The 24343-nt window shown below is 41.1% G+C and overlaps 1 long non-coding RNA gene across 1 annotated transcript; it reads left to right on the forward strand.

Annotated features, from left to right (window-relative positions):
* The first annotated feature begins 276 nt into the window (after positions 1-276).
* On the forward strand, positions 277-7084 carry LOC106146915. The gene is made up of 3 exons (XR_001231541.1): positions 277-395; positions 5335-5591; positions 6918-7084. It is a non-coding gene; the product is annotated as an uncharacterized LOC106146915 (long non-coding RNA).
* The last annotated feature ends 17259 nt before the right edge of the window (positions 7085-24343 follow it).

Raw genomic sequence — 24343 nt, forward strand, 5'->3', positions numbered from 1 at the left:
GACCTGGATCTCTGCTCATGACTGGACACAGGAATCTCTTTGGAACCCTCAGAAGCCCCAAGGCCTGTGTTAAACCCCCAAGTATCTAACGCCTCATGATTACAAAGCTCAATGTCAAGAGAAAAAGAGCAATTCCAAGAAATGGTCTAAAAGTATCTCTTTGTTTAACTTGGCTGCCAGACAAGACAAACGGTTTATCTGCGGCAGGACTGAAGCTCCTTTTCAGGAAACCCAGCAGCTGCTGTTGCCAAACACAGAGAAACTCTGTGCGACAGTTTGAGTGGGGAAGAAAGGGGCCCTGTCCGATTGGAATCACAGGAAGGGGACGGTCCAGGGCTGCAGAGACAACATCACACTGGAGAAAAGCTCGAGGCACCATGCACGGCAGGAACCAGGTGAGGTCAGGTGAGGCCCCACGTCAGCCAGCCCGCCTGTGGCTGTGGAGGACACGTGCTGTCACCTGCTGGTCCTCTGAAGGCCGTGAGGATCAGGACAAGAGAATGGTTACAGGTTCGCAGTGGAGGGAAGGCCAGGCAAGCGTGCGCTCACTCGGAGCTCTGTTCTCAGGGGAAGGTGCAGCGTGGACTTGGATGACCTAACGAAGTTGTCACACTGTGCACCACCGTGTATTTAAGGGGTTTGATTTTGTTTTTGTCTTTATTCTTTATGGAGATGGAAATCTGAAGTGATTTGTGTTTTCAGCTGAATGTGCCATCTCGGTGTAGACAGCACCATGAACTGAAGGCAGAGCAGCGCCTCTCCAGCTGAAAGACGGGAAATCTGCCAAAGGCTCATTTTCTTCGTGCAAAGTTCTCTCTGTTGGCTGAGGGTACAGCTGTGTCACTTTGGGAGGAAAGGTCCTCTGGGGTGCTGACATTTCTTCAGGGCCGGCCACGGTCTCCTCAGCCAAGGGCAGCAGGCGCCTCAGCTAAATGACAAAATCCAACCTCTCAGGTCTTGAGGAACAACCCCGAGGATGGCCCAGCTTTCCTTCTGCACCCACAAGTACCATCCAGGGACTCCATGGCAGATACTATCATCCACCATCATCAAGGAGTGGGCGGGATGCAGAGCACTGCACCAGTGGCCTCAATACTCAGTTTCTGTCTTGTAAAATATGACCTTTGATTAGCTTGTAAATGTGTTCAGGATATAAGTAGAAACAACTGCTTTTATGGAAATCTGTTTAATCTCTTCAAGTTTCAACAGCTGAGAAAGATGGCTGTCAACATCATATTCTGGCTTCTAGGCTAAAATCATCTCTTTTTGAAAGAAATGATCTGGACCCCGGCATGGTCTTTGTTCAGCTAATGCTATCACATGGATGCATACTGTACTGTGAATCCCAGGAGTGGTAAGAAACAACCCTGCACAACCCTACAGAGTCTTGTGATGAACTTCAGCCAGTGCCCTCTGCTGCAGTCACTCCAGCACGCACATCCAAGGTTCCATTCACTGCAGCCTTTGTCTCCTGGTGCCTTTGCCCCACCTCTAGAGCTTATGCGCTGCTGGGTTATCTTGCTGCTTGTTCAGCTGTAGGAGGCACCAGCAGTCCTTCCATACTGTGAGCCCAGGATGCCCTGCCCTGGAACCAAGGGCAGAGGCCAAGGGACTGCCCCACCTCACAGAGAACATGGACACACTGAGCGAGTACTAGAGGACTCACAATAAAAAGGCAATTGCAATACCCCACAAGGTTAGACTTGAGATCTGGAGACTGTAGGAAACAGGGAGGCACGTGGTGTAGAAGGACAATTGCCCTGCCTGATTTCTGGCAGGTAGCTGCTCTTATTTACTGACCTGGAGCCTGAGATTTGGGCTGGGGCCTCAACTACTGTCAGCATCTGTGTGGAAAGGTGAAGTGAAGGAGTGAAGATGGGGCCATCCCTGTATCCACCTGGGTGGTGAGGTGCAGCAAGGCCCTGTAGGTATTTGTCCAAATTCCCAGTGGAGACCCCTTCCCTCTCTGGGACGCACAGCCTGGTTTCTCCTTGCGTGGGTGGGAACAAAAATATTCACCCAAGACTGGGGCACACACAGCTCTCAGAGGCTTTTGGAAAAAAGCTCTTGTCCATGTGTAAGTAATAACCCTTCCAAGGGCAAGACCGCCTGGAGCTTGCACCTGAAGACTGACAGGAGACGAAATTGCCAAAGCCATTTAATTCCCAAGTGCCCCAACAAATACAGCTGTTGATTCATGAAACAATTGCAGTTGATAGAGCATCACAGTGAGAAGCTGCACACACATGGCTGACCCACGTCTTCTCTAGCCCACTGCTGCCATGCTCACAAAGGATGCTACATGCAATAATCACAGTGCAATTATCAGAGTGAGACCTCAGCTGCCCTTTTGTCCACAGCATTTGACAGGGTCAGTCCCCACCAGCTGGGGCTGAGACTCTTGGCTGATGATGAGTCCTCAGAGTAGGGAAGTGTGTGTGTGTGTGTGTGTGTGTGTGTGTGTGTGTGTGTGTGCATGCATTTATGAGAAGTGGCTGTGAGAGTGTGTACACCTATAGAACATTTTTCAAAACAGTGATACTGGAAATTCCATTCCATCCAGCTATTTCCCTTCTAGGTATCTTCCTGAAAGAGTTAAAGTGATCATATTTACAGTGACCCATGCATACCCATTTTATAACAGCACAATTTGTAATAGCTAAATTTTGGGAATGGCCTATACTACCAACACAAATGACTGGATAAAGAAAACGTGGTCATTAGACACCATGGAGAACTGCTGTGCCAAAAAGAAAGAAAAACTTAAATCACGCATAGGAAACTGGATGTACCTTAAGACCATAATGTGCAGTGAAATAAATCAGACACACACACTACATACTTTCTCTTATACGAGAAACCCAAGTTACAGACAAAGGACGGATAGATAGATGGTAGGAAGTAGGGGAGAAATTGTTCTCAAGTAGGAAGGGGATGGAGAAATGGAGAGGGTGGGAAAAGGGATGAATAAAAGAATGAGATTGCTGCACACCTGTGTCAGCCCACACATGGAGTGTAAACATTACTTACTACACACAAACCTGTGCTAAGAAAAAAGAAAAGAGAGTCTGAAATGTGTGTGAGTTTGTATGCGAGCAGACAATGAGTTGAGAGTGAGTGTGGGTGTGTAGGAGACAGAGGGCATTTGTGAATGTGTGTTCATGGTGGATGTGGAGGTGTGAGAGCAGCACTGAGTGGGTGTGCTTCCCAATGCGAGTGTGTGATCACGACGGTGTGTGTGTGATGGCTGTCTTGGTGTGGACAGGGGACGGAGGAGTTGCAGGGAGAAGGGAGATGATGAGACCCACTTCAGCACCTTCCCAGGGAACGTGGACTCTGCAGTTCACCCGGTACCCGTGTGCGTGTCTTGCTGAGCCTCCACTCTGCCCCAGGAGCCTGGAAACTTGCTGGGCTGACCCTGAAAAGCAGAAATAGGACCTTGTCAGTGGGACTCCCTTTGCCTGCTCTCATCCTCCTTCTGAAGCATCTGTATCTCTGCTGCGGCTCCAAATCACCCCTGGGGTTCTTTGGTGTTAAAACTTAAATGTGTCAACTTGATTGGCTTCGCAGACACCCCAGGAATTGTAAAGCACACATCTGAGTGTGTACAGGCTAGTCATGGAGGTGGGACTGTGGGGACTGGGGAGATGAACCAGGACACCATCCATTCTGGCACTGTTCTGCTGCTCCGCTTCCCAGCCACCATGAATGAAGCATCTTTCCTCCACCATCACGCCCTTCCACAAAGCTTCTGCCTTGGAACAGCCAACCATGGGCTGAAGCCCCTTAATGTGAGCCCAATTAAGCCTCTTCCTCCTTTAAGTTGTAGGAGTCAGCCCTGGGTCTCAGTGTCGGGAAAGCTGACCACCACAAGACCCTTCTCAATGGAAAGACGTGTGAAATGGAGAGCATCTTCTCTCTTTGCTCCTCTCTCGTCCTGTCCCAAGGGGCTTCCATGCTCTCAGGATGTGTGACACCTAGCTCTTCAGGCTAATAACTTGGAAAAGAAATGATTCAGAAAAGCTGTTAATTTTAGACTCTGCTTCCATGAACTTATTGCAACAACTGGAGCAACAATTTGGCATGACGTAACAGACTCTTCAGTTTGCTGCCTCCACTTTGTCCTGCGGAGCTGCCCATAGCGGGGCCCAGGCAGCAGGTCTGAAAGCTCTAGCCATTGAGCCTGACTGCAGCACTTCATCCTCACAGGGAGCTCACCCCTCCTCCCCTGGGAATCCTCCTTTCACAGGAGGCTTTGAGGACCCATGTGGACAGGGAAGGATGGGCCACAACAGTTGCCTGTTCTACAAATCTCCCTGAGAAATGAGTAGCAGTACCTGCCAACCCCCAAATCATTGTCTTTCATTGCATGATTTAGCGTAGAGAAGGAAATGTACTCACTTAGGAGAGGGCATAGATGGGTAAAAAGAAGCTGGACTGACCATTGAGACATTTCTGGGAGGAGAACCTCAGGCAAGGAGGAAGGACTCAAAGCTTCCTCTCCAGGCTTTCAGCCTGCACTGTTCAAGTTGTAAACTATTGAATCTCCCTATGGAAGTGTTTGTTAGCATTTTGAGACATCTTCCCTTGTTCTAGCAGCATCATGGCTCACATTAGAAAGCTGGTTTGCTGCCCTGTCAGCCAAGGCCAAGAGCTGCCAGCGGTGGCACAACAGGTGTAGACCCTATGCCGATGACATTGACTTCAAGCCCAGGCTTCAGAGAGCCCCAGGATTCACTTTATCTGTGACCCTGGCCTCTGTCCTTGGTCTGTTGTGCAACTCTGTACAGGGACTGTTGCTGCCCTTGGGAATAAGGGGTCCAAGAGATTAAGGACAAGGGGTGAGGAGGAAGGAAAGGGAAGTAAGTAGAATAAAGATAAGCCATGAACAAGAATCTAATAACCTCGGTGAGTGTAAACATCATTGCCATAAACATGAGTTAAAATTAGTAGTATCAACAAGAATGAAATGGGAGGGAAAGGGAAAGGGAAATTAAAGGAGAAGGGCGATGGGGGAGGGAAGGAGATTAAAAGAAGAAGCGAATTGTGTAATGTACGTGTGCCCACTCCCCAAGATGATTATAAACTGCATGTACTGCAAGCATGTATCAATAAAAGTAAATTTAAAGATGTAAAGCAAATAATACCTGTTTTTCATTTATTAGCATGAATATAATGCAATATACGCTAATTTGGTTGAGTCTATGGAAGAATATTGCTTGTGATTTCTTAGCTGGATTTTCATTTTGTGATCTCCATAGTTTCAAGATTCAATCTACAGTCAAAAGGAAAATAACTGTAATATCATAAAAGAACTTTCTGTGTCATTTCTAGCATTTCAGGTGGCCAAGACATTTTCATTTGCACAAAGGATATCACCTGCAGCAAGTATTTTTGCTCTGAGTTTTTCTGACAGTTTCAAACTAGAGAACAAGGATTTTTTAAGCCTCTACTGAGTAATGGGTGTGAAGGGATGACCTCCAGTGGCACCTCTGGAAGATCACCTGGGTCACTTGCAGAGGACCTTCTTCCTCCCGTGTCACGCACCAGGTTCCACCTCAGAAAGGCAATTCAGAATCCTCCACAGTCAGGTTGGTTCTAATAAACACTGAAAGGAAAGAAGGAAGGAAACCCAAGAAGAAAGAAAGAGGGAAGGAAGGAAGGAGGGAAGGAGGGAAGGAGGGAAGGAAGGAAGGAAGGAAGGAAGGGAGAGAGGGAGAGAGGGAGGGAGAGAGGGAGGAAGCACAGGGCTGGAGGGAAGTTTGTAATGTTATGTCAACTATATACAAATGATGACAATGCCTTTGGTGTCCCATGATGGCAGTGCTAATGCTTCACCTTTCTTGAAGCCAAGAACGAGAATTTCAGCTCAAGCCGCACTGATTGTTTTATTCAATAAAGAGAAATTAAGTTGTTGGTTCTGAAGAAATGCTGAAAAGTAACCAAAAAATGTCACTGGTAGAAAAAAATACCAGACTACCAAAATAGTATGTACTCAGTATTCATCGAATTTAAAGGAATTAAAGTGCTTTTAGGAAATTTTAGAACTAAATTTATAAATGTGTATCCTGACAGGTTCAAAAATATTTCCTTTTTGGAATGTATAAAAAATATAAGTATACTATTGTGTTATGCTGCTAATTAAGAGGGTAGAAAAAAAGGAGAAATGTTACATTCAGATTTATCGATTAAGATACTAAGGAAGGCAATTCATTGCATGAAAATAAAGCAACCTGGTTGGCAATCAATGAACTATAAATTAACTCCTCATCTAAATATGGATATGTTTAAGAAAAGCTAAAAATATAAATATTTATTATATTTTTAGTATATCACAAATATACTACAATTATTTTAGATTTGCACTCAAGCACTCAATATTTTAGGCAACTCGACTTTGTCTTCTCATATTATGGAACAGTACCTGGACTTGAAACTTGAGAAGCTTGTGTATTATATCCTTCCCTACACTCAGAAAATCCGCTGCTATGGAAGCCTCTCTGTTATTCCTAACTAAAGCTTTCACGGCTGTGTTTTCTTTTAGAAAAGAATAAAAGATTTCTTAGTGGAAGGCAAACAACACTGCTTAAATATTCCAATTGCTCTGAAAGAAATGAAGCATAAAATAAATATTGGTAGTATGTTATTTGTTTTGCTGTTAACTCCCTGCTAAATCACCAAAAACTTGAAGACTTAAAATACCAAACATATGACCATGTAGAGTAACATGAAATCCAGGAGGGTTGGCTGATGGAGCATCCTCATCAGGGTTGTTCTGGTTGTTGGCAGAAATGATTTTCAGGTGGATGAAGCAAGGAAGTCTTCTGTTAGCTTCTAACAGACAGCTGATTTCCTTGGCTTGTGACTCTTCTGTCATCAAAGCCAGTCAAATCTCTCTCTTGTTTTCTATCTCTCAGGTGTTTCCATCCATCTCAACTTTCTGCCCCAAATGGAGAAAGTTCTCACTTTTAAGAGCTCATGGGACTTGACAACACCCATCTGGATAATCCAGGATAAATCACCCCACAAGAAGTTCCATAAATTTAATTTCATCTGCTAGATCCCTCTCGCCATGTAACAGAATAATTTCACAGTGTCTCATGAACTTGGGTATGATCATTTTAGGGAGCTGTTATTTCTCTTAACTCTGGTACATTATCAAATAATCCAGGAGGTTAAACACCTGTCCCAAGATAGGTATTTATCATTTTTCAATAACTATTAGAGGTTTCATACCTGCAGTCAGTTATTGAATTTTATCTTAAAAATATTTTGGTAAGGATATAACTCCAATATCGATTCTATTAATTTAGACTCCTTGCTCTATGCATACATATATTTTCAATCTTTGTGTTATACACCAAATACATTATACACATATATATTTATAAATAGCATGTTTGTACATGTACATGACCATGTGAATATTAAAGGTATGGGATAATGGTCACTGAAATTGTTTTCTTTATTGAATACTTAAATCCCTGGCAATTCATCACATTCTTCTGTATATAGATCTTTGATGTTTGTATTTAGTTATTCTTTTTATTTACTGTTATGGAGTACCTTTTATTATCTAAGTCATTAATATTTTTAAAAGCAGTTTTCTTGAAGGGAAAATAGCCGCTTCACAAATATGAAGCATATTTGGCTGTCTTCTACATATTTTTCCTAAAATACAGTGGACTACATAGAAATCTTACAAAGTGTAACACATTATACCTCAACACACTATAATTATTTGAAACACTAAGAGGGAACTAAAATGCTAGTAGCTTTCATTTTAATTATTTTATAGTGACTCATTTTACTTTTAAGGGTACAAATTTTTTTTTTTTTTTTTGGTTTTTCTCCAGTACCGGGAACTGAACTCACGACCTTGCACTTGCCAGGCAGGCGCTTTTGCCGCTGAGCTAAATCCCCAGCCCCGTTAAGGGTACAAATTTTTATAAAACTTTTGGTGCATATATTTACTAGAGTAAGATATTTAACCTTCAAATTGCAATTTTTTTTTCTGCCATACTGGAGATAAAATGTAGGACCTCGCATTTGATAAGCAAGTACTCTACAACTGATCTCTTTTTCAACAATCATGTTATGAATACATGATGGTAATACCAAAAATCTATATTCATTTCATGTATACAGGCTAATGACTTTGAATATAAGTACACCCATGAAACAATCACTGCAATCGGTGCCATAAACATACCCACCACCTCCTAAAAGTTTTCTCCTGCTATCTTTATTAGTATCACCCTAAAGCCCTGCTTGCCCAATGCAGGTTGATTTCCTTTAAAACTGAAAAGCGTATGTCAGTATGATTTCACAGAGAATGGTTGCAAAGTCAGGACAAGATGGTAATCTTTCTGCCCTCAGACATCTTGCCAAGTCAATGACTAACAAGCAAGCAAGCACCAGTGCACTTCTACACATTGGCTTTTCTGAGATTCAGAGAAAATACACAAAACCACAGGAGCCAGAGTAATTTTCACTGCTCTAATAGTTTGTAGTGTTAACATATCAGTCCCACATACTAAAGAAAGCGATAAAAATCAGGTCACAATACTACCAGTATTAGCTACATTCTTCATTTCTTTTTTTTTTTTTTAAAAATCAATTCTTTTGTTCACAGCAGCTGGCTATTTCTAACCAAAATAAAATGTTTTTTATCTCATAAAGTTTCTGATGTAGCATAAATTCAGAGTAAAATAAATTGATTTCAGTTTCTTCTAATGCACTGTTTAGTGAAGGCGAAGATTCTGCGAAAGAAGAAAATTACAGTGCTAAAGGTTATATGAAAGAGAAGCATGCAGGAAAATGACAGAGTGGAAATATTAAATATGAGAAAACCTGCCCTGAGCAAATACTGCACACTGATGTCTTGGTTTCTCAGCATTTCCAGTATCAATTGAAAAATGCTCTACAAATTGCCTTTAATATTTTAATAGCGATGTAGAGACTCAGGCAAAGTGGAGAGAAGCATCCACCAGTGGAGGCTGCTGCACTTGGCTTGGACTCCAAGACTGATCGTGGACCAGGGCAAGTGTCTCAGTGAATCCCCCCAGATGGTCCTCTGTACTCACCCAAGTGACACCAGGGAGTTTCATTCCCAGGCAAATGATATCACCCAAGGCAATGTGAGGCCGACCTTCCATACCAGTGTCACTTATGAGACTGAAGACACACAAATCACTATGTAGTCATGGCACAGAATGTCCCACCTCACTACAGCAGGGAGTAGAGTGATAAGGCAATCCAAGTGTTAAATCTCAGAGTCAACCTCCAGTGTATCTACCCATTGGCCCTCCCAAGGCTTTGCATAAATAGAAGAGGAAAGGTATAGACATATTATGGGAGCCTCCCTGTCATCTTTGATAAAGGCCAGAAGAAAAGGAAAGATGTTCTGCTGACCTGAGATGTAGCAAAACTCTCTCACCTACCCAGGGCAAGAACAGGACCTGCAGGGAAAAGATGGTTAGGCAGGCAGATGTGTCCAAATGGACAGAGGACAGGATGAAACTAAGGATGCTTCACTACTTCTTCCTAGAGTTTCTCAGATCTCAGTCAGGAGAGGGGAGAAAGAAACCAGGTATCACACCAATGGAGCTCTTCTTTGAGATTTATAAAGGCCCCCCGAGTCTCATTTATGGAAGATGATTGAATCTGGGATGCTGTACTCATCTATGGATCCATTCACTGATAAATTCTTGATGGAATATGGGGTCAGGAGGTGGAGTCTGGTTGGAGATTGACTACTGCAGTTGTGACCTAGAAGGGTGTGTTCTTGTCCTTACCTTCTCTTCCTTTTTCTTTGCTCCCTGGCCTCCATGACGTTAGCGGTTTTGCTCCAACAAACCTTTCCACCATATTGTTTCTGCCTTGCAGCCAATCAGCCATGGACTGAATCTTCTAAAATCCACGAGCTGAAATAATCCTCTCCTCCTTTAAATTGTGATTATTTTGTGCTATCACTTAGCAATGACAAAGTAACTTATATAAGCTCTCACCAAAGGATGAAAAAATCAAGATGGCTTCAATATTCACCCCTCAGACATGGTGTTTGGGATTGGATTTCACTGGCCTTGACTCTTGACCTAGGATTTAAACACATTTAAAAGGGAAGTTGCCTAGTTCTCACAAACCTTGTTTTTTCATAGGTAAATTAAGAACACAAGTAAATCCATAGTTTAAAGAACAGGAGATCAAATATGTAAAATGTTTATCAGTTGTTTAGTCAACAGAAGCAAATATAAAAATTATCCCTCAGAACTAAATGTGTAGTAAATTGTGTGTAATTTATAGATATTAATATATAAACACCTGTTACCCTCACACAGGCAATCTAGTCCCTGTACTTATACTTACTCTGACAGAAATCAAAATATCCTGGATGAAGATAATGGAATATCTTCAGTCAAGTATGTATAAACAAACCTGAACTATATCTAGATTCTCCCCAATCCCTCCTGCCAATCCTCCCTTTTTAATGTGTGCACATCTGTTTTCCTTTTTCCACATTCTTGGATGCAGCTATGGAGTGAACACTCTCACTTGCCCTCCTAAACAGTCTCTGGTTGCTGATTGCTTCCTGAAATCTGGACCACAGAAGCCCCAAGAGATTCTTCTAACACCATCAGCCGTTCAAAAATTTCCACCCACCTCAGAACACACAGTCAGCATTGCTTCTTCTGCAACCACATCAGACTTAGACATCCTGTGATCGTAGGATTCAGCCATCCTTACCTTCCAACTGGGCGCATAGCCCCAGTACATGTTCCCTATGTACACTTTTCTAAGGGTGGATTCACTGGGAGTTGAACCTAGGGCCTACTCACTGAGCTAAATCCCTAACTCTTTTTATTTTATACTTTGAAACAAGGTCTCACTAAGTTGCCCAGACTGGGTGTGCACTTGTGACGTTACTGCCTCAGAGCCCCCAACCACCCAGTGCTAAGATTATAAACCAGTGTCATGCTGCCAGGCACAGCATCCTCTTCTGACATGGTGCACTTCCACTAAGCTTTAAACCAAGTGGTATTGTCCTTCCTAGATGGCAATGACAGGAAAGCCTTTCTTGGCTGGAGGAAGCTCTTGCATTCAAACCATAGTCTGATGTTACTCCGTGTCCTGACTGAGTCTTCAGCTGCCCTTCCACAGAGGGAGGCATTGTGTGTGTGCATGTGTGTCCTCACTGCAAGCATAGGGACACAAGCACAGTGTGTTTAGAAGAAATATTTCCCTGGTTCTTGCAGCAATGAAGGAGTGGAACTCAAGTCTGTGATTTTATGTCAGTGACTCTTTTCATGTCTTTATTGTTAGTATCCTCCAAATACTTGTAGAAATGCAGGCAGGAAACCAGTGGAGGTTTTAAAGATCCTGCATACAAGCCATTTATCAACATCATTCTCCTGGACAGTAAGACACCTTCCATCCTAATAAAGATAGTCAGTTCTTCTCCTCATGCCTTCAACCTTCTCTGACCTTCTCCCATGCAGCACAGTTTCTGTCTCTGATGTCTCCTTTCTCTCCCCTCTGGCTGCCTCCTTTGCTGAGCATAAAGCAGGTTCAGTCTCTTCTAAATCTTCTCATCACTTCTTCTCTCACAGTTGAATGATCTCTACCCTTTCTTTTACTTCTAGACTTCTGTAAAGAGCTATCAAACTTCTACAAAGAGCTACTGTCTCTACTTTTTTACCTGTCATTCATTGACTGAGAGGTACCTTTGTTAATTCTTTGAATTCAATTTGATCTCTTTGTTACTTTCTTGAAATTGCATTCAGCTAGGTCCACAGTGGCCCATGTTTGCCAGTGGGACTTTTTCAAGCCAGACACATCTTACAAAGAGGCTGTTAAGAGTATGTTGGAATTCTTTGGCCTTTGACAAGTTCCAGCTTCTCTGATGTCTCTTAATGACATCTGTGCTCAGCTCAACCTCAGTCATTTCTTCTGGCGACCTTCCTCCACTCTTTCCCATTATTAAAGCATCCTAGGAAACTGAAGCTTAAACTTCTAAAACATTATTTTATTATGCACCCTTAAACACTCTTTACTTTTCCTTTATGGAACTAAGATTGCTTATTAATAATTATCTGTTAAATAAATCAATATTCTTTCCCATAGACAAGTTCCCATAGCAGTAAAATTCTCAATGATTTTGAAATAGTTGAAGTGGGTGTAGTAGTAAAAATTTGGGGCTGGGGATAGAGCTCAGTGGTACAAGCATCTGCTTGACAAATGCAAGGTCCTGAGTTCGATTCCCAGTACCAGGAAAAAAAACTTGGAGGTTGGTAAATGCTTAACAAAAAAAGAACTTTGAGAAGTTCTCTACTGAGAAGGAGAATAAAAATTTAATGTAAGAGTAAGGAAGATAAGGATCTGGATTGTAAATGCATATACAGGACTTAGAAAAAACTAGCGGTGTCTGGCTTGCTGAAAAGAGACCCAAGTCATGGTAAATGACATTTCATGTAATGTGAAAGTCAGCCCTCTCTTCCCAGTAAGGCATCTTCTCCCTAAGTTAGCCTTAGATGAGAAGAATAAAGCAAAGCCCATTTCTTGGGTCTAGAATACCAGAGTAATGATGTAGGATACTCTAAAAGCTCACACACATGAGTCAAATTTATACAGGTAATATATTGACAACACAACAGAAATATAAACCTGCTAAAATGTTGGAAAGATTTGGGAGGTGTCTTCAAATTTCTGTGGTTATTGGAAAGAGAGTTGAAACCATCCTTTACAGTAGAGGCTATCAGGAATCCTCTCCTGGCGATTTCTTTACCTCAGTTAGTAACTTGATCCACTCGGCTACCTAAGTCATGCTTGATTTAGGACAGTCATCTAAGCTTCTCACACTCCTTCATCTCAAGCTGTTGCTGGGGCTCTTGGTTGGAACCTCATTCTTAAATCTTTCTTGCCCTCCTCTCAAGGTTTGCTCCTTGTCAGATGCCCTCCTTATTCTCCTGTGACTCCACCGCTCAGCCCTGAAAGGTTCCAGTGAGAAAGGGAACAGAGAAAAGATGTCTCTTCCCCACCTCTGCCTTTGCTGGAGCTTGGTGGTGACTGGTTGTCTTCTGTACCCAGACACAATTCCGTGTTTTCCCTTAAAGAGCACAGTGGCTGTGGACTCTGGTCACCGCCTTCTGCCTTTGATCCTCCAACCCAGCAGACCCAGGGAGGTCGCAGCTCCCTGCTCTAGCTCCCTCTGGGTGGTCTCATCAACTCCAGTGTGGATTCTAAACTTTTCCATCCTGTATATAAACAATGCTGCTCAAATTTTCTCTGTTTAAATTTGTCTGCATAAATACACAGAAAATGGCATCCTTTTTCTTGGTTAGATACTCACTGATAAATTACTTATGCCCCAGAGTACTCAACAAGTCCTAATGAGAAATATATATATATATATACTTGTGTTTCACTTTAGAAGTGTATTCTACAGATACCACTTCCCAAATGTAACAGGAGAAAGATATCTGGAGCACCAAGTACACAGTACATTCTAAATATGACAAGGATAGAAAAGTGATGGAATGTAAAATGTTTTATTTAGCTGTTGAAACAAACAGGAGAAAGGCAATGAAGTCACCCCTTCACTCTTCCTTTCCTTGCTTCATTTCCATCTATTTATTTAACAAACATTTACTAGAACCTTCCATGAATCAGAAATTCCTTATTTACGGTTCCACAGAGGAAAAATTAGGAAATCTATGCAAGGGACAGATGATAATAAAATACAAACAAAAGAAACTGGTTTCTGTCTCCAAGGAGTTGATATTCAATTGCAGAAGGGAGCAAATAATCTCTGTCACTCCAAGTCTTCCTCTGGGTTCTGCATCCCGTAAACATTAGTGCCTACTTGAAAAGGAAGGCCTCACAAGTCATTTTTCATCAGAGACACAGAAACGCAATTTCAAATAAATATTGATTATTTTCTGTGTGTTTACTCTGACTGCAAGTCTGGCTGTTGCCTCTTCTGTTTGACTTTGCTAAGTCTGTTTGATGCCCTACAGACTCGGCCTGGTCACAGCTGCTGAGGGACTGAAGTGCATGCTTCTGTGTTCATGTCATTTACCACAGAGTGTGCTCAGCAAAAGTACCAGGGCTTCCACAGAGCATGATCTGTTTTTAAACTGACTGCGTCTTGTACTTTTTCCTCATGTACTGGATATTTCCAAGAACACAAAAATCTTTAAATTTGAATTTCACAAATGTATCTGTGAACCATCAAACACACTACCTCATTTAACTTAAAATTAATTACAATCTATGCTGTAACCTTCAGTTCTTATGAAATGCTAAGGCATGAGGCAAACTTTAAAGAATCTCCGATTTCAAATGAAGCTGGGTGTGTTATCTCCACATCTGAGGGATGTGGGAGAGCCAGGAAAGGAAAAACAGAACAACAGCATCAACAGCAAAACTATGATGTGCAGTTATGAGCATAATTTAAAAGAACATGGCGCACTGACATTTTAAAAATCAATCTGGAGATCTGACTAACTAATTTGAAGACAACAATATGTAATATAACAACCATTGCTGAATTCCTACCATCTTATTTAGAGAAATTCTGTATCAGTTCTAATTTTTTACTATGTTTTATTCTCTTTATGTTTTCATTCTTTTATGTTTAAAATAAAAAAAAATCAATTGTGTGGAACACTAAATGCACAAATGGATGATACCCACCCCATAGATAAAAGTAAAAATCTGACTCACGTTCTGGAGCAACAGACCAGTGGAGCAACACAGTATCTGTAGAAATTAGCCCAAGAATCCATCCTGCCCTCCATGCGTTAGACCTGTATGAAATAAAATCACTGTCTGTGGAAAAGAATCGGGGAGCCACGCAATAGTCCTACAAGGAATGTCCCCAAATGGCCAGGACTTGAATAATAATTGACAGTGTCCTAATTTGAGTTCCTGTTTCTAGTTAGGACCAACAACTGTGTGCCAGATGTGCACCCCTAGCCAATCCCACAGCTTGCCCTGTCTAGTTACCCCAGCTGCAGCTCCCCACCACCAGTAGCCCCCAGTCAGAGACCCCGGGAGCCTTCTATTTTCTGCAGCATGAAGTCTGCCCAGCATCTGCCTGCCTGTGAGTCTCTCCACAGTCCAGTGACAGTGGCTGCCCAGCTTCCTCTTTGGACAGAGGGGAAGTAGCTTTTGCTTCCTCATTTGTTCTTACTTCCTTCCCACTATGATTTACCTGTTTTCTGTTTCCACACTCACCCAGTGTTCTCGACATAGCACTCATGGTTATGAAGGAGGCACTAAGGATTTTAAACCCAGATTAATTATTAGAGCTTCAATAAGCTGCTTCTGAGAGAGGCTGTGGAGCCTCGTGTGAGGGCATTTGCTCGAAAGCGGAACACCTCTGGAAGCCCAATAAAAGCAAACAGCAGTTCCTTACAGGGGTGTGTGGCCTCTAGGCTAAGAGGAAATGTACATTCTTGTGAGGACAAGAGCCACAGGGATAATTTAGAATGTGCCCAGAGAAAACTCTGCCATAGGAGATGGATAGGAGCAAATACAGCCCCTCTGAGAGAGAAGGGATGGGGCTCCAAGAAGAGCTGGAAACCTCGTCAGAAAGGAGCAGCTACAGCAGGAGTCACTGCTCTGGGCAGTGGGGTGAAAGAAGAATTTCACAGCCTGCACCCAGATAGAAAGGGATCTGTGCTGTGGCTCCTGGGGGACACACTGACCAATTTCCTCATGTTGGTGTGGCCTTAGCGGCAGCTCAGTGTCCCACCTCAGGTGTCTAGCATCCTTCTTAGCCTGCCCAGCACCTGGCAGAACCATGGTCAGAGCTACATGGCCAGTGTTGTGTTCTCCATGCATGGGGGCAAGGCCACTTGTGGGAGTGGCTCAGGGACCAAGGAGTCCAGCCATGGACAGCTCTACAGAATGTAAAGGAATTACAGGCTGAGAGCCAGAACACACTTTTGAAGCCAGCTTTTGGAAGCTGTCGTGGGAAATACAAATCTTTTGACTATGCAGTTCCACAGATCAAACTCAGGCAGTGCTGGGATTCAGAGGGAAGGGCTGACTTTCAAAGACAGGAAGGCAGTTCCAAGAAAGTCTCTGTTTCCTATAAGCTTTATAGGAAGTTGAGTAAATCTTATGCTTCATCCCAGATGAGATCCTGGAACACTGGAGAAAAACAAAGAAGCCACCCAATAAAATATAGAATTTAGCTAATAGCATATTGGTTGACCAGCTGTGACAAGCACTCGCATTCAAGGAGTTGGAGTGTAGTATATACAGAGCTCTCCAAAATATCTTTACAACTTTTCTGTAAATTTAAAACTACTATAAAATTAATCATTCATTTAAAAAATAAAGCTCCCTAAAAAGGAGATGACCCATGATGACTAGATTTTAATTTTGCTCTCATTAGAAATTTTAAGTAAAAGTATTGTCAAAAGTAGAAGACATCTCCAGAATTCTAATCTAAATATGGGTTGAGAGATACAAATAAAGTGAGGCTAAGTCATAATAGACACACAATGCATCCATAGTAGTTTTTTTCAAAGTGTTTATAATTAATAATTACAGGGCTAAAACCCCAAACCATTGTTATTTGCGATTTTTTCCAATGTTCATGATAAATGTTAAGGTAGCAAAGTGAAAATAATTATTATAGAAATGTATAAAATATTATACATTGGGTCAAATTTTAAAATTTCACTTTAAATTTGGATTTTATTTCTAAATGGTATTGGATTTAAATTAATCTCTACAAAGCAAACTATTTTAACCAAAGAGTGTAGATTAAAGCATGTTCTTTAATATATAACCACTAGCAACTTGCAGTTACCTAGAGAGATCACCAAGACATGCAGAACATATGTAGCACCAGCAGATTAAACACCCATGTTCTCAACAAAACATTACTATGAATGCTTAGTTGTCCACTATAAATCAAACCCTAATGACTGCTCAACATGAGAAAGAAAACAATTAGCAAATATATTTGTAAGCAATCATTTATGCCAATTTCAGTTTTCATTAGAAATGCAGTGTAAACATACTTTGATATAATAAAGCTAATACAAAGAAAAGATCTAAGGAAAAGTAACTTTCTTTCACATGTTCATATATAGGTTTAAAAAGCTTCATGAGGTATTATTGACTTAGAAGAGCCATAGGTGTAGAAGCTGTAAGGAGACATACATAGACACACAACCATGCCCACCATCTAGATGGGCAAAACATTGTCAACACACCAGGGTCCTGGTGCCCTTTGCAATTCTTCCCTCTCTAGAGCATTTCCATCTTAAGGCAAACACTATTATGCTTCCTCAGTTTTCTAGAATTTTAGATGCACGAATGCATTTACAGATACACATGCATATTCAGAGACTATACTTATTCCACTGAATACATTTCATGACATACTCATGTTTTTATACTAATAAATATTTTACACTTTCGAGTGGCTGAGTAACATTCCAACTATTTCATTTTATAGATTATACATCATCTTATGCTCTCAAACCCTGTGTTAACCAGACTCAGCTTCCTTCTTTAAGAAGGTTGAGTTTATCCCCGCATGCTTTTAGAGTGGGACTTCATTGTAGAGTACAATTTAGAAAAGACAAAAGCAGTCAACTTCCCATGAAAAAACATGCTAAACACTCACTCAGTCAATCAAAGTTAACCTCAGTGGCAATTAATTATGATGACAGGATGCATCCATGATGTGATAACATGAAATAGGACTTCATTTTTGTTATATTCCTTCCAAATACCAATAATCCTATCCTAACAAAGAGAAAAACAGCCAACAAATCCCAGCAGACAGGGATCCTGCAAAACCAGCACTCGTGGAATCCTCAAGGTCATCAAAAGCAAGCAAAGACTGAGAAAATAAGAAGGCCAGCTGCAGCCTTAAGGTGACCTAGTGACTAAACGTGACAGTAGCTGGTTAGGATCCTGGAACAGAAAATAAGGCACTGGATTAAGTCTAGAGAAAGTGCAATCTACTGCAAGCTTACTGTGATGCACCAATATTGGTTCACTAGCTGCAATAAATATATCGACCAATGCCAAACATCAAACTTCGGGAAAAGAATGAGACAGTTAATATTATTTTCCCAATTACTTTCTAAATTTAAAAGCATTTCATTTTTTAATGTTAAAAATACAGAAACAGTTTCTCAAAGTGTTTGAATTTATATAATTCATTTAAGCTTCTTGGAGGTAGTAGGTGTAAATTTAAATATAATTTTCTAAACATCCTATCATACAAATTTCTTATCAATTGCAATAAATCTTCTAATTACACACTTATAAAAGAGAGTATGAGCTGGGTGTGGTGGCACATGCCTGCAATCCCAGCACTCGGGAGGCTGAGGCAGGAGAATCATTGTGAGTTCGAGACCAGCCTGGGCTACAAAGTGAGCTCAAGTCCGGTCTGAATTGCATAGCGAGACCCTGTCTAAAGAGATAAAAAAAAAAAACCACAAAAGAGCGTGTATGCTCCCTCTGCTGTTGTTTTGACACAAATGTGCTACCATTAGGAGAAATCAGCACCTATTATTCGCAAAACATAGGTAACATTGCCCACGGGGGTTTCCCCTGGCTTATAGAATCCTCTCCCTTTGAGTGCTTTCTGAAATGGAAATTCACACTGTAACAAATATTATTGTAAAGTTATAAATTTTGGAAGATTCTGTAGAACTGAAAATGTTTAATGAAACAGAAAATTATGATTTCTTTCCATAGACAGTGCTGCATTAAATACAACAAAATTGAATATTGTACCAAATCCTTTTAGTGACAGTTTGTATTTTGACAGCAGATACAGACAGACATGCTCCTTACTGGCCATGTGATCTTAGGCTAGCTGTTTAACCCACAGTGCAGATTTATTTCTTCTGTTAAGCAAGTATAATCAAGGACCTGCCTCTTAGTATCGTAAACTGTTGCTCTTTTGTCACACCTTTTAATTCTAAATAGATCTAAAGCCTACTATGCAGTGTTACTTTTTTTTTTTTCTTTGTACTGGAAATCAAACTCAGGACCTTGCGCTTGCTGGGCAGGCACCTATGCTGCTGAGATATATCCCCAGCCCTATTTTTTTTTTTTTTTTTAAAGTCAGTAGTCTTTTAAGTAAATTTCAGGCACAAAAAATGCCCTATACTTTGTTGTTAAACAATTATTTGTTATTTAAGGTGCCCACTGTCCTTGCTTGGAGACTGAAGTTACAACTGGGTGGATTTCTTTTCAATCTGAAAAATAGTCATTAACTTCTCCCCTAGGGCACATGTGCTGGTGGCCCACAGTCTCAGCTGCTGTTAGTTCGAAGATACCTTGCTAGCCTTCATTCATTAAGGTTGTGGTGATGGTTTACATATGGTTTGCTTCCCAGTTGTTTATATGCTGGGAACTTGGTCTCCAGTTGCAGTTAGGAAGTGGTAGGACCTTTAACAAGTGAGATCTAGGGGCCATCAATAGAGCACTAGGACACTATCCTTGGGAAGAATTAAGGTTGTCTCTGTAGGACTCTGATTATTTCTCAAGGACATTTTGCTATAAAGACTGATCCCTTCCTAACCTCTGGCTTCCTGTCCCATGATGGGATCTCCCCTTCTACCATGATGCTATTCACGTTAATGTGACAGAGGCAGAGGGGACCCTCACTAAAGGTCGAACATATGGGGGCCCACCTGATCTTAGACTTGCAGTGTCTGAAACTGTGAACTTGATAACCTCATTTCCTCATATCTCATACCCAGCCTTGGGTATTTTGTGATAGATTTAGACTAATACTGCTACCATTTTTTAAAAATAGTTTGTACTGTACCAATTTTATACTGTTGTCTCTTTGAAGGACTAGTTACATGTCTTCTGGATCACTTGATATTGTTAACAACCCAAAATATCTGGGTTGACAGATATTTCCATTATCTGTCTTCAAGTTTACTGACACTTTAATCTTTTTAATCAGTTTATTTTAATCAGTTTATTGATAAGCAATCCAGTAATTTTTCATTTTTGTTGCTAGATTTCCACTTTCAGAATATCCATTTGGCTCTTTTTTACAATTTCCGTATCTCTTATGAATTTTCTTTCTGGTTCCCTCAATAAAAACAGAAAGACACAAAAGCATCAAAACAATCCTGAGCAAGAACAAAGCTGGAAACACAGCCCTTCTTGATTTTCAACTGTAAAGCTATAAAGTCAAACTATTGTGACAAAGGCATAAAAGCAATTAAACAAAACATAGAACATTTAAACAAAACAAAGAGCCCAGAAATAAATCTGCATATTTATGGTCAACTGATCTTTAGCAAAGATGCCAAGAACACACAAAGAGGAAAATAAGTAAATACTATTGGGAAAACTGTATATCCACACTCAGGAAAAACAAAAACAAAATTGAACTGCTATTTCATATCATATATGAAAATATACTAAAAATGAGTTAAATACATTACTGCAGGACCTGAAACTGTAAAATTATTAGAAGAAAACTGAGAGGAAAATGTTGACACTGGTCAGGGCAATGATATTTTTGATATGAGACCCAAAACACAGGGAGCAAAAGCAAAAACGGACAAATGAGATTGCAATAATTCAAAAACTTATACACAGCAAAGGTAACACTAAACAAGCTGAAGAAAGATCTATGGAAGGAGAAAATATATTTCCAAACCATATATGTAATTAGTGTTTCATATCTAAATTATATAAGAAACTCAAATAGCCCAATAGCAAAGAAACAAAGAATTCAATTTTGAAATAAGCAAAGGTCTGAGTAGGCTTTTCTTTAAAAGAAGACAGACGTTATGGTTTGTGTCTGCATGTCCCCCCAAATCCTCATGCAGTCATGGGGCTGGCTTCTAGATTTTTGACTGATCCATAGACCAGTGCTGGGATTATGGGTGTGAGTGCTACACCTGCCCCTGAGGCAGGTAGCTTGCATACAATGTGAGGGAGGGAAAGAGGCTGCTTACCGCTGCTCCCCGCTTTTGCTACTGTTGCTTTTGCTGTGCTCCACCACCATGAACTGTTGCCCCCTGCCATGTGCTACTTGTGCCTTAGAGCCAGCTGAGTATAGACTGAAATCTCCACAAACTGTGGGCTAAATAAACCTTTCCTTCCTTAATTTTGGGCTTTGGGGATTTTGTCTCAGCAACAAGAGAAAAGTAACCAAGACAACAGGCAAATGAATAACAATCATATGAAAATGTATTCAGCATCACTAATCAACTGGTAAATGCAAATCAAAACCACAGTGAGATATCACCTCCTTGCTGTTGGCTATTATCGAAAAGATTAAAAAGGGTTGCAAAGAGGTGGAATAATGAGAAACCTTGCACAGTGTTGATGGAAGTGGACACTGATATACACATTATAGGAAATTCAATAGAGTTTCCTCTAAAAATTAAAACAGGAGTGACAGTTAAAGTGGAGTTCAACTTGGTTTGAGCTCCACCTGGGGGACTGGTAAGGCATGCTTCTGAGCGTATCAGGTTGGGTCATAGGGGGAGGGGCTTAGAGTCAATGTCCAGTCCCTCGCTTCTTTATCTCCGGCACTGATCTTTCACTCTGCTTCCTGACTTCCATGAACTGAGCAGCTTTGCCGCACCAACCCCTTCTACCGTGAGTTTCTTTCTTGGGAGTAGCTGACCATGTACTGAATCCTCTTAAAACATGAGCCAAATTAAAACTCTTTTCCTTTAAACTATGGGTGGCAGCTACTATGTCCTAGAAAAAGAAAGCTGTCTAATACAGAAAACTGACCCCAGAGAAGTGGGGTTGTAGCTGTCTCCGTATTTCATCATGTTGTTTAGAAGCTTTTGAAACAAACATGCAGGAGGAATGAAATGTTTGGATATCTGGGATAAAGAAGTCTTATAATGTGTGAGTGGAGCCTGATTCTGATCAGAACTCAGAGAAACAAGATGTTGATCAAAACCCAGACTCAGGAGGTTTTAGTTAGGACCAATGAGTACCTTGGCAGTTAGACTAGTGGCTATGTGTTCTACACACTGTAAGAAAATTTATTTATATTTCACACATGTCCTGAAACTTTTCAGAAGACTAAGATTAAGGGTTGTGAACAAGCTGATATGGTGGATAAAATTTTGAAACATTTTAACTTTCACTTGTGGCTGGAGTACTGCTGGGTGCTTTTAGCTTGATTTCCAGAGAGAACCATAGGCAAGAAACAGAGTAAACAGATTTGAAAAACTTAAATTTTGCCCCAAAGGAACCATGTAACAATTGAAGGCAAAGGAGTTAGGGTTGCTGAAGAGATTGGTGCCATTAAAATGAAACCGGGTACTTTGCATATGGACAAGATGAAAGATGCCTTGAAGGCATCTCAGAAATCAGCCAAACCCCACATTTTCAGGCTCACATGTGCAAAAATGTAAATCTTTCACTTGGGAAGACAGCCCTTATGCTACCTGTTCTGGAAGGACCCACTATGGAATTGGTTCCATGGTGAAAAGAATTCTTTTCACCATGTTTGATCATCCAGATACTCAGGACCACTGCAGCCATGATCCAAGGGGGACTGGTTATTGCTCATCATAGCAACAGACTTTGCTTCTGTTTGCTTGATATTGGATTTACCAGCATGCAAAATGCAAGAGATGTGGTATTATGTAAACTTCCACCCAATTTTCAAAGGAAGATATCTTAGTAACTTTTCCATTCCTGGGACAAAATGTCAAGCATTTACAACTTCAGAGGTGAGATATTTATTTTTTCTCACAGTTTTTGTCCATGATCAACTGGCTTCAAGGTAAAAACAGGATGGCAAAGAGGTATGGTGAAAGGAACAGTGCTCAACTTGTGACAGTCAGGAAGCATAGATGGAAAGTAAGAGTGAGCAACAAAAATATACTCTTTCAGGTCAAGTCCATAAGGATCCACCACTTCTATTCAGGCCCCACCTGCTAACAGTACACTTAGCTATGAAATCTTCAATGGATTAATCCACTGATGAGTGTAGTGCCACCATGATCCAGTCATTTTTGAAAATACATGAGCTTATTTGAGTGCATTTGAGATCAAAACCACAATTGAAGGCCTGGAAGGCCAGGCAAAGAGAAGCCAAAAAGGCAGTGTGGGAAGCTACAGGAATGAAGTGAAAGTTGTAGTGTAGACACAAGGATATCAGGAATATTGAAAATCTGCTGAAGAAAGCTTGAGGCTGTGAGTGGAGCTAACTCAAGAGGGAAGGCATGTAGGCTGCAGACAGCAAGGCCATGAGGTTTTGGGCTGCTCAAGTCCTCTGGAACTGACTTCTCACTTCCATATCACCAGATGCCAGATGTGAAGCTGCAAGGCTTAATGTATGCTCTGTTGTATTTTGTTATTATTTCAGCCCACATCTTTTCCATTCCCACATTCCTTTTTTTTTTGGTGTGGAAATATTTACCCACTGAAACTATATCTTAAAACTATGTAACTTGTTTCTTATTGTTTGGAGATGTTCCTAGCTAAGAGTTTGCCTTGAGTCTCGGAAGAGGCTTGAACATGGAATTTGGAAAAGGGTGGGAACTGTTCAGACCTTGGAGAAAGGTTTGTTGTGTTTCTAGTTACACATAGAACAATTGTATTTGTTAGGTTTCTATCATTTTTATTGGCTGTTAAGTATGATTTAAGAAGATGTGTTTGGGTATGCAGTTGACAAGGAGTGAGACATGAAAAGTAAGGAGGAATGTCTTCCTGATTGCTTTTGAGACCTGCCTGAGGGCTTGGTGGAGCACACTTGTGGGATTTTTAGTGTAGGTCATGGAGATGTGGCAATAGAGTTACTGTCTACTCGCTCATCCCTTCCTCTGTGGAACTGTTCTGTTTCTCTACTTCTCAGCTCCCACGAAATGGATTGCTTTGTTGTGAAATGCCCTTCTGCCATGAGGTTTCTGCACTGAAGACAGCTGATCATAATTCAAATACCAAATTAAACACGTGCCCCTAAAATTGTGGGTGTTGCGTGACTCACTTTCCCACCACAGAATGCAATACTCAACACCCACAACTTAAAAAGGAGATGTTTATTTGGGCTCACAGTTTCAGAGGGTTTAGTTCTCAGCTGACTTGTTCCAAGGCAGGCACAGCGTGATGGAAAGGCATCCTGGAGGAAAGCTGCTCCACCCACGGCAGTGAGGAAGCAGAGCAAAGGAGAATGCACACTTATAGGTCCTGTGTCCAGTGGTCCTCCTCCTCTGACCAGTCCTCATCCCTGAACACAGGAGTCTCTGGGGGACATTTTAGATCTCAGACATATTACTGAGATATCCTATGTTCAGCAATCTCACTTTAGGATATCTATTTAAAGGAAATGAAATCAGTACTTTAATAGCTATCTTCA

The sequence above is a fragment of the Chinchilla lanigera genome, unplaced genomic scaffold, assembly GCF_000276665.1.
Source record: "Chinchilla lanigera isolate Chin_1 unplaced genomic scaffold, ChiLan1.0 scaffold00103, whole genome shotgun sequence".
In the NCBI taxonomy this organism is placed as follows: domain Eukaryota; kingdom Metazoa; phylum Chordata; class Mammalia; order Rodentia; family Chinchillidae; genus Chinchilla; species Chinchilla lanigera.